Source organism: Dermochelys coriacea, chromosome 1 (assembly GCF_009764565.3).
Source record: "Dermochelys coriacea isolate rDerCor1 chromosome 1, rDerCor1.pri.v4, whole genome shotgun sequence".
Classification (NCBI taxonomy): Eukaryota; Metazoa; Chordata; order Testudines; family Dermochelyidae; genus Dermochelys; species Dermochelys coriacea.
The window spans coordinates 135,756,509-135,768,616 of NC_050068.2; positions in this window are offsets into that span (position 1 = coordinate 135,756,509).

A 12,108-nucleotide genomic window follows, 5' to 3' on the forward strand; every position below is an offset into this window, starting at 1 on the left:
AACAAATAGGGGTTATTTGCTATTGCTTTATTTGTATCCAGCAGCTTTGGAAACAAACCTGTTTGCTCTGCCTGGAACCAAAGATAATGTAAAGTAGCCCCAGTCCAACCCATGGAGCACCACAAGATCCGACAGGTATCTTTCGACCACCAGGTCTGTTGTTAGCCTCATGAATTAGAGGTGTGAATTAGTGTCAACCTCTGTGAGTCATGTTTTCTGTTAAAATGCTCCCTGTATCTAAAAATATTTCAGGGTTTAGATTTCTAAGTCTATACTATGCCTTTCCAATTACTGTTCCCTTAGTTTGGTATGTCATCCATGGTCATTAACAATATTTTTCTTTATTCATCTTCCAAAAAGCTAACCCCCATCCCTATACCGTATTTCATCTAGAGATTTAAATAGCCTAGTAACAAATCCACCAAAGCCAAGCAGCTAGTGTAGAGTGAAAAGTTTGAGAGAAGGCAGTCTATATACATTTTTCAAAATTCGACTATGATCAAAGATGTCAGAACCATTTTTTTATACATTCTTCCATTGTAGGGAAAGCTTATGCTGTGTAAGTTACCTGTGACTCATTCAATAAATTAAAATAAGTACAGAAGAACTTATAAAAAGGCAGGGCTTTGTATTTAGTTCAAAGTTTAAATGGAAGTTCTTAAAAAGCTCTTTATGAAGACTGGAAATAGTCTCTTTCCCTCAAACTCTGAATTTATAAACCTTGCATGGACCAAGCTTTTAGCTGCAGAACTACAGTGATCTTCATTCTCCTTGCATGCTATATAATACTTTTGCATATGCATTGGCTATAAACTTGGAAGCTTCCTGATATGCATGTGGCTAGCAGATATAACTGGGTGATTCTGTTATCAGTACCCTGTTCCATCCTTCCTGCCTATTGATTGTTACACTCACTTATTTTCATTAGCCATATATTTAAGTGAAAAGAAAGACATAAAAGACTATAGTTTGATCAGTCAGACACTGTCCATGTTTTATCACATCCACAAACTCCAAAGGGCAATGTTTAAACTAGTGACTAAATATGACTCTTAACAATGATCAATAAGACGAAAAGGTTCAATGAAAATACCTAATTTTGTTTCGTTATATGTTTTTCAGCAAACCTGGAGCATCATTGTTAAAATCTCATCCACACAAGAAAGGCCAGCATGACCAGTTTGAATTCTCCCTATTTAAGTCTTATCTAAATTAATTTCAATGATCATCTAAACAATATTCTCCATCTTACTACTGTGGGACATTAGCAAACCTGACAAGATAGGCTTGAAGGTGCGATAACATGTCCAGCCATAACTCCAGAATGTTTTTTTGCTTGCTGCTTTATTTTTCATTTAGGATCTACAGCTATGGCCTTGTCTAGACAAGGATGTAAAGGTGGGATGTTAGACTGAGCAAGGTAACTTAAGCTAATTAACACCTTCTAAAACTCTAGTCAAGGCAAAGCAGCTGTACTTTAGAACATGCTAAACTGGTTGAATTGAAACTTAGGATCTATCAGTTCTTTAGAAGATGCAGAAGTGATAGATCCTAGGTTTCACTTCAACCAGTTTTAGCATGTTCTTAAGTACAGCTACTTTGTCTTGCCTAGAGTTTCAGAAGGTGTTAATTAGCTTGAGTTACCTATCTATAGCTGACATCCCACCTTTTAAAATCCTAGACTAGACACAGCCTATAGCTATATTTCTTGGTGGGAGGAAAGGGAGGTTGAAGAGTAATACTTCCTTGGGAGGGCATTATATAATGAAGGGGCTAAGAAGAACTATAATTTAGCTGGCTTGGAAATGAAAAGAACATAGGTTTTTGTTTTACATGTACAGGACTCTGTGTGTGTTAATTACAGGATGAGGTAACACCTACTGATGACTGAGATTGCTTTGATTCAATATCTGGGCTTCTACAGCAGAATATGGCTGTAAGTGAAGGAATGATAGTGACACAAGGACACACTCTTTTGAGCATGTGACACAAACACACAGAAATGACAGAACTTTTTGGCTGGATCAGAAAAAATACTTTTGGCCATGTGCCTTGGTTTAGCTCCAGTCTAGCAGTGCTGTCCAAAGTATTCACTGAGGTGTGTTTGGCCTTGTCTTTATTTTTTTCTGTTTCTGAAAGCTTGCCAATAAAATATTCTTCTCTTCAAGGCAACAGTCCCACAAATCAGTTCAATTAACTGGGACAATTACTGACTGTGTGTGCAATACAACGACTCTGGAGACAAAGTGTGGTATGAACTTGGTAGAGTCGGGGTAAACGGTATGTTACAACTTGGGCCTTAGGGATGAAGGAGTCTGTGATCTGCCTTCAAAAAGGCCACAGGCTGGCTGTTGTGAATGTGGAGAACAGCTGAATGACTTGAAAGACATTGGTATAGTTAGCCATCTTTGCCACACAAATACCACCAGTGTAATTCAACATACAGAAAAGAAAATCCCTTTGTATATAGGTTTCAGAGTAGCAGCCGTGTTAGTCTGTATTCGCAAAAAGAAAAGGAGTACTTGTGGCACTTTAGAGACTAACAAACTTATTAGAGCATAAGCTTTCATGAGCTACAGCTCACTTCATCGGATGCATTTGGTGGAAAAAACAGAGGAGAGATTTATATACACACACACAGAGAACATGAAACAATGGGTTTATCATACACACTGTAAGGAGAGTGATCACTTAAGATAAGCCATCACTAGCAGCAGGGGGGGGAAAGGAGGAAAACCTTTCATGGTGACAAGCAAGGTAGGCTAATTCCAGCAGTTAACAAGAATATCAGAGGAACAGTGGGGGGTGCGGTGGGGGGGAGAAATACCATGGGGAAATAGTTTTACTTTGTGTAATGACTCATCCATTCCCAGTCTCTATTCAAGCCTAAGTTAATTGTATCCAGTTTGCAAATTAATTCCAATTCGGCAGTCTCTCCTTGGAGTCTGTTTTTGAAGCTTTTTTGTTGAAGGATAGCCACTCTTAGGTCTGTGATCGAGTGACCAGAGAGATTGAAGTGTTCTCCAACTGGTTTTTGAATGTTATAATTCTTGACGTCTGATTTGTGTCCATTCATTCTTTTACGTAGAGACTGTCCAGTTTGGCCAATGTACATGGCCGAGGGGCATTGCTGGCACATGATGGCATATATCACATTGGTAGATGCGCAGGTGAACGAGCCTCTGATAGTGTGGCTGATGTGATTAGGCCCTATGATGGTATCCCCTGAATAGATATGTGGACAGAGTTGGCAACGGGCTTTGTTGCAAGGATAGGTTCCTGGGTTAGTGGTTCTGTTGTGTGGTGTGTAGTTGCTGGTGAGTATTTGCTTCAGATTGGGGCGCTGTCTGTAAGCAAGGACTGGCCTGTCTCCCAAGATCTGTGAGAGTGATGGGTCGTCCTTCAGGATAGGTTGTAGATCCTTGATGATGCGTTGGAGAGGTTTTAGTTGGGGGCTGAAGGTGATGGCTAGTGGCGTTCTGTTATTTTCTTTGTTGGGCCTGTCCTGTAGTAGGTGACTTCTGGGTACTCTTCTGGCTCTATCAATCTGTTTCTTCACTTCAGCAGGTGGGTATTGTAGTTGTAGGAATGCATGATAGAGATCTTGTAGGTGTTTGTCTCTGTCTGAGGGGTTGGAGCAAATGCGGTTATATCGTAGCGCTTGGCTGTAGACAATGGATCGAGTGGTATGATCTGGATGAAAGCTAGAGGCATGTAGGTAGGAATAGCGGTCAGTAGGTTTCCGATATAGGGTGGTGTTTATGTGACCATCGCTTATTAGCACCGTAGTGTCCAGGAAGTGGATCTCTTGTGTGGACTAGTCCAGGCTGAGGTTGATGGTGGGATGGAAATGGTTGAAATCATGGTGGAATTCCTCAAGAGCTTCTTTTCCATGGGTCCAGATGATGAAGATGTCATCAATGTAGCGCAAGTAAAGTAGGGGCATTAGGGGACGAGAGCTGAGGAAGCGTTGTTCTAAGTCAGCCATAAAAATGTTGGCATACTGTGGGGCCATGCGGGTACCCATCGCAGTGCCGCTGATTTGAAGGTATACATTGTCCCCAAATGTGAAATAGTTATGGGTGAGGACAAAGTCACAAAGTGCAGCCACCAGGTTAGCCGTGACAGTATCGGGGATACTGTTCCTGACGGCTCAAGAAACTCCCTGAAAAAGCACAAGAACAAATCCGCACAGACACACCCCTAGAATCCCGACCTGGGGTATTCTATCTGCTACCCAAGATCCATAAACCTGGAAATCCTGGACGCCCCATCATCTCAGGCATTGGCACCCTGACAGCAGGATTGTCTGGCTATGTAGACTCCCTCCTCAGGCCCTTCGTTACCAGCACTCCCAGCTATCTTCGAGACACCACTGACTTCCTGAGGAAACTACAGTCCATTAGTGATCTTCCTAAAAACACCATCCTAGCCACTATGGATGTAGAAGCCCTCTACACCAACATTCCACACAAAGATGGACTACAAGCTGTCAGGAACAGTATCCCCGATACTGTCACGGCTAACCTGGTGGCTGAACTTTGTGACTTTGTCCTCACCCATAACTATTTCACATTTGGGGACAATGTCACCTTCCATGGTGACAAGCAGGTAGGCTAATTCCAGCAGTTAACAAGAATATCAGAGGAACAGTGGGGGGTGGGGTGGGGGGGGAGAAATACCATGGGGAAATAGTTTTACTTTGTGTAATGACTCATCCATTCCCAGTCTCTATTCAAGCCTAAATTAATTGTATCCAGTTTGGAAATTAATTCCAATTCAGCAGTCTCTCGTTGGAGTCTGTTTTTGAAGCTTTTTTGTTGAAGTATAGCCACTCTTAGGTCTGTGATCGAGTGACCCCCCCCCCTGCTGTTGGTGATGGCTTATCTTAAGTGATCACTCTCCTTACAGTGTGTATGATAAACCCATTGTTTCATGTTCTCTGTGTGTGTGTATATAAATCTCTCCTCTGTTTTTTCCACCAAATGCATCCGATGAAGTGAGCTGTAGCTCACGAAAGCTTATGCTCTAATAAATTTGTTAGTCTCTAAGGTGCCACAAGTACTCCTTTTCCCTTTGTATATAGTAACATATTTTCAGGGGTCGTGTAGGATATGAGAGCTCAGAAAACTGGCACTATGTTTCTCCATGCAGTAGATTGAGAGAAGAAATTAGAGGCACTCTGTTTCTCAGTGCAGTACACTGAGAGGAGAAATTAGAGGCAAAGTGAATCCATCACTACCATAATAACTATTGGTCTATGAGCCATATAACCATCCTAGCACTTGATTTTATTACATATCACGTTTAATACAGAAGGTAAAAAAAAAACCTCTCCTGGAGCAGAGGATGGCCAGTAATGGAACTAAAATATATAACATCCATGCCAAGGTTACATAGCCTTCTTGTTCCTAGCATAGGTTTCCAGAGTATGAACACGGGATAATGTTTTTATTGCACTTGACTATCCCTTTTCCATGACACTCTAGTGTCAGATGAGTTGTACTGGTGGAAGAGTGGGAGCAAAGCTTGCTTTGTTTTGCTCCCTCAATCCTGAAGCTAAGGACCAATCTGGTCCCAAGAATAAGTTATAGCAGCCATATAGCTGCCAAACCTTACACCCAGCTGCCCACAGCCACAAAGGGTTGTTTGGCACTCAGAGATTACTTTGGGCATTTCCTACCTATGTTTCTTTTCTCCCAGCTACACCCCCTGCACCTGGGGTAGGAAGGGATGGCATAGGAGCTACCAGGCAGGGTGAATCCTCAGGAGTCAGATACAGCAGCTTTACACCTGCTTTGCTCTGCTATAAAGCAGCCAGAACCTAGTATCTGGTATATCCTTTTTAAAATGTCACAGGGTAGCCAAATAATTTGAAACCTTGCTAACAAATTCTGAGAAAAAGATCGGCTTGTCAAGCTGTTGGCTGTGGGGGTTTCTCTGCTACCAAAACTAGCAATTTCAACTTTTTATTTTAATTGCACTTTTTCCCCTCTTGTAATTAACGGTGTTCACTGAGGTTCTTTTTTATTCTCTTGTGCTAGTTATACATCATTATCTTTGAGAATTAGCCAAATGCACTTGAAAATAGAAAACTTGTTCCATGTTGTATCTATACTGGACAGTCAAAGAACATTTTTGGACAATTCCATTAGAAATCATGTCACAGTTTTGATGCCTCTAGGGTGTTTAACCTCAGGAGCTCAGCTAGGGCATTGACAAAATTAAACATCTATGGCACTAATTCAATGAATTAAAACAACTTTGACAGACAAAAGCACTTTCTGTTGTTTAGACTGAGGACACTATCTAATTAAAAACAGGGAAACATGCAAACACACAAATGTGAGGAATAACCTTCCTCGTGGCTATTGGTTGTTTCTGTGGTCTGACCAACTGATCTGACCTGTCAAGCTTCCTGACTTTGATGGTGGCATTATTACGGGTGGGTGAAGTAGATTCTGATGCTGATTGTACCGGTTAAGACCCAAAGTTCTGTGACCTAGTAAAACCCAAGCTTAAATTCCTCTGACAGAAGGGTTTTATTTGCTTTGCTGCTTTGCTAGTAGCCAGACCTCTCCCACCATGTACTCTGAAGGTGGGCTCACTGAGCAGAGACTCTTCTAAGATAATTGGCTCTGGTTGCTACAGCTCTGCTCCCCAGCTCAGCTTGGGGCCCTGCTTTCTCCTTATCTGGGCCCCACTTTGTCTGACCCAGGCAATTCCAGCTCACATGGAGGACGGGGCCCTCCCTAGCCTCCTGACTCCCTGATTAGTCTGCCCGCCCTATCAATCAGGCTGACCTGGAGCATTGGCCTCTTCCCTTTTGGCACTGGGAGCTAGCCAGTAACCAAAACACCCCCGCTGAATGTTAGTAAGGGGACAACCCCTTACACATGCAGTATGGGTATTGAATAAAAAGGAATGATACAGACTCAGAACTTACTAAGGCATGCAGGTAAAAGTGAATGCTTCTTCAGTAGGCTAGGTGGCCACAGGGCACAATAGAATGACTTTATAAAAGATAATATAAATGCCTCCAACCCTAGTCAAGGAAGCATTCACTTCTCTGACAGCAGACTGGGACCATTACAGAGAAGTATGCCCTTGAATTCCATTTGGTTGAGGATCCAGTCAGCTGGTGGTTGGGCACATCTGCAGGATGACCTGAGAAATATCTAAAATTACCAGTGAGGAAAATCAATCCCAACAGTCTATGACCATGCAGAAGGCCAAAGTCAGAGTATGATTAACAGTGAGTAAAGAAGAAACTGCTCCCTGAGGCTACCTATTTTAGTAACACAGAGCCCAAAATGAGTGCATACTGCTAGGGAGGCAATATTTTTTTAAACATTCCTGGGGTCCTGGGATTCAGGAATCTATCTGCATTATGAAACAAAATGGCTATCAGATTATCTTCTCAGCCCCAATAATGTTTAGAGAAAAAGAGTCCTTAGTAGCTATTCTAGCATCTAATCAGTGTAGAACTGGATGCCTTTTATTCTATCCTGCTTGTGAGTTGTCAGTCTGCAATACTTTAACATTTTCAATTCATCCATCACTTGTGACAGATATGAGCCAGAATAAACTTGGAAGAAATCAAGAGGAATACAAATATAGCATTTGCCTGTCTAAACATACTATCTCATTAATACATCAAAGTGCACCCAGGTTAGAGGTGCTATCAGTAGTAAGGAACAGTTTCTGCAGGGTTTGACTAGCTAAACATGGATAACTTGATTGCCATAAGGAAGACCTAATAAGCCATTTAAAAATGAGCTAAGTAGAGGAGGAACTAGGCGTTTCAAAGAACAAGTGACTCACGTAGCTCTGAGAAATAGTTGGAGTGAAATTCTGGGCTCACTGAAGTGAATTTCAAAACTCCCATTGACTTTAACAGGGTCAGGATTTTACCCTTAGTGTTAAATTTTACCCTTGGCATCTCCTCTCTGAAAGGTGTTAGTAATTTTATAAATCTCCAAGGGGAAGTCAAAGACCATATTGTACAGCAGAAAGTCCTCATTGAGCAGGAATCAGGTAACATGGTTGTCCTTGTCCTTATGTCACTAAGGCACAGATCCTGGAATCAATGGCTCCTAAATACTTTCCAGAATCTGGGCCTGAGTTCATTTAACACCAAGGACTGATTTTGCTTGGAGAAGCTGAGTCAGTATTTAAGTAATGTATAGAATTTACTGACTTGGAATCTCTGGGAGATATTACCATAGTTATCCAGAGCTGCTGATGGCCTACATCATCCTACACATGATATGAATAATAACAGTATCTTAAAAATCCATGTTCCCATGTGGTCCCTGCCTGCTACTTGATGGGTATTTCATTGTCTGAAGCAGGTTTCTGCGTGAGAAGATGTTGACTTTTACTTGGAGGAATACCACTAGTTGGTTAGGAAGTGATGCTGTGTAGAGAATGCAGTCCCTTCTGATCCACAGAACTAAGCTCTGTGGTTTATCCATCAATTGGTTCCAATGTTTTTCCTCCTTCAGAATTGTCCACTCCAGATGCACCTGATCTGGCTACACTGAATGACTGGTAATAGACGGGACAATCAGACCTATATTTTTAATGCATATTTTGTTATCTAAAATGTTGTAAAATATTCTGCGTCTGGGAACCCGCAATCTCTGCTTGCGGTTAAATTATTTCAAGGGTTGGTATCAGAAACGACTGCTGTAGGTTCTTCCTTAACACTGTTGTATCTAATTTGCTTGTTTACGGTAAAGCCAAGGATTAGTGTTACTAACGGTTCAGATAATTTGACAACATGAAGTGAAACCCATGGGAACTCAAGCATTAATTACCACATTTTATTCTAAGAAACCTGCTTTTAATAATTGATGAAAAGTATGCGTTGCTGCCACTGTTCATTGTTTAATTACTTTTCCTGATCAAACACATTAATGAAGGAAGACTTAATAAATCATGCAAGAGCACAGCGAAGTACTTAATTAATATGTGTTGCATTGATTGATGGTAATAGAAAACTACAGCAATCTTGAAATGGTGCTTATATGTGACAATGCACAATTACAAGGGCACCTTCAAACAAGTTCATTTTCTTAAAAAACTAAAATGAGAAACAAGGAGTCCTTTTTAAAATAAAGCAGTTGGAGAGATTTTCACTGGAATTGTGTGGAGTGCTGGGGGAGCGGGATAAATCTAGTTTAGGTCTAGGTTGAAGGCTAGAGCTGTGATGTATGCAAGCGACTGTGCAGCCTGTTTCATGGGATGTGGGGAACAAACTGCACACTCCAAACAGAACAGTCCCTGGAGACTTCCTTTTCAACAGTCCCTTTCAGTAGGTTTTCCTGTGGGAGAGGCCCTCAGTTATGGGCTGTGACGATTGGCAAATGCTGACTTTTAAATGGTGATCACATTACACCCCCACCTCCCCACATGTATATTTTACTTGTCATCAGATCAGCTACAAATAGGAACAGGTCGTCTCCAATGTCCTCTGCGCACAATTCCTTCCATTGCAGTAAATAGCATTTCACAGAATGTAGTCTCTCTGCTGAAATCAGGCACCAAGCTGGGAGGGGAAACCCTTCATCCTGGCAGCTGTTGCAGCTCAATCGCTGCTCCTTGGGCTTTGGCTGTGCCTGTGGGATGTGCAGCTGGGACTTCTCTGTACCATGCAGCTCTGGGCAAGGGTGGGGCGGGAACACTCAGACCATGGGGTGGATTTTCAAAGGTATTTAGGCACCTAAAGATATAGCTATGTGGCCAATAGGATTTTCAAAAGCTCCTAGCTGCCTAACTCCCCCTGAACTCAATAGGAGTTAGTTGCCTAACCTGTCCTTGTAAGTCCTACTAGGTTTCTCTGTCCCTATGCAACTGCCCCTACATGCCCTGGATGTACTTATCTGAGTAAACATTGCTAACCTACCCCCTACCAGGGTGCTGGTCCTCATGGCTGCTACTACAGTTCAGTCTCTACTCCTAGGGGGATGATTGTGTCCATATGAGTCAGTGTTCGTTCTTCCTTTCCCCATCTGGCCTGAGGGGCTTCCCCATTGGATGTTATGATCAATGTACTCACTGCCTATCCCCCACCCAAGAACTTTCTTTTCTTTTTCTCTTTGTTAACAAACAAAACAACAAAACACACAAGTTGCTTATGTGTCACAGAAACTGACCTGTCCTTCCCCAGAAAGAACAGTAATTGCGTTAAAAAGCAGATGAGCTGAGAATTTGGCTGACGAGGCCTTCAGAAACACTCAATCTGCTGTGTCCCAGATTTTACCAACTCTCAGATAAGAGACGTGGGGTTATTTTTTCCCCCTGGCCTCATGTCAACACACACATTCCTTTATATGCTTCTGGAACTTATTCATAACAGTTTTCTTAGTTTTTGGTTCTGAAAGCGATAAACTTTGGAAGTGAACTCTGCTGTTTTTATTTAGGGATGACTATGTCCTGTGGATTTGAATATAAGCTTGTAACGTAACAAGGAAACCAAAACAAAATGGCCAACAGGATTTCAGACTCCACTAGTGGTTCACTTCAGAAGCAGGGAATTGATGGTCTCTATCAGTCATAAGATCATTCATAGAGTACTACATTCAGTTTGGAACATTGCTATTTAGAAATGTTCTTGATTAGTTGGAAGGAATTCAGGGAAATAAAGGCAACCAGCAGAGGGTATGAAAAGAACAAAATCTGTATAGCTTGAGCAAATAAAAACTAGGGTATGAAAAGATACGGTGAACTGTTTTGCTAAGGAAACCCAAAAAGGGAAAACAATACATTATGTAATGAGAAAAGAAATGGCAAAAAAGTCACGAACAGACCACTTTTAGGTTTATCCATATCCAGTTTGATTCATTAATTTTGTTGGGGTTTTCTGGAAGACATCCAACAACTTGGTAGGTTGGGCTGGGAAGTGATGGCAGACTGGTGAAGTGGATAGACGTTGAGTCAGATTCTCTGTCTTTTCATGGTGACTTCACTGAGGGTCCCTCTGAATCTCATGCTATTTAGGACGGGCTTGGGAAATCATTCTCAAGCTTTGTTTAGTCATTCTGAGTTGAGTCATTGTTCACATTTAGTGCTGATAAGTGCGTAATATTCCTTAGAGGAGAATGTGCAGATGAGTGAGTGTGATGGGGGTTGGAAAGATAACCTGCAATAACAATTCCGACATTTTATTTTATAAATGAGGTTGTTTAAAGTAACAAAACTAAACCAAATCAACCAAGCCAAACCAATCAGTTTTTGCTCTGCATTCCCAGAAGTGTTTGGGAATCACAATTCCAAGCGATTGTAACATATATATGATCAGATACAGCATTTGAAAGGTAATAATTTATCTGGTATAATCTGTTCTCTTCCCATCATGCTCAGTTAAGCATATGCCAGATATCTTGCATGCGAGGGTGGTATAAACTGAACCAGTCTCCTCTTAGAATTGAAGATGAAGCAATAGGCATGTCAGATGACTATACCAGATTTGTCTCAGGGACAAATGTCAAAATACCCCTATGTATTTTTCTCTTTAGGGGTGATCTAATGGCTCCATTGATATCAGTGGCAAAACTCGCATTGACTTCACTAGACCCCGGATTTCACCCTTGGTGTTTTAAACCAGCAAACCACAGGTTTGTCTGAAACAGGAGCTTTGGGTGTACTAATTTAGCTATTGTGGTTAAATGGAGAAAAAGTAACCAACAGCTCAAGAAGAAAATAAAAGGAAGATACATAAGTTTTTCCTATGGACTGTTTATTATTGGGGAGTTTTCAGCTGTCATTAGTTATACATGCAAAAATATGTAATGTCAAACCTAATCTGATTAATCAGATGAACCATAGATCAGTAAAGCAGTTTCTTCCCTCCATGCCAACTCTCTTTAATCTTGTTGTGACATAATTAATTGAGTGGATTATAATTTTTGATGAAAAGTATGGGGGGAATTGATAAAGTTTTTCATATATGTTGTTTTCGATTTTTGGACCAGCTCTAATAATTTAGTCCTCAGATTAGTTAACCATGGGTTTGCTTCTCACCTTTATTACGAATAAAAAAGGGAGTCTTTGCCAAACCATTTCAAAATATCTCCCTTCCTCTGTCCCTCGTAACCAAAATTA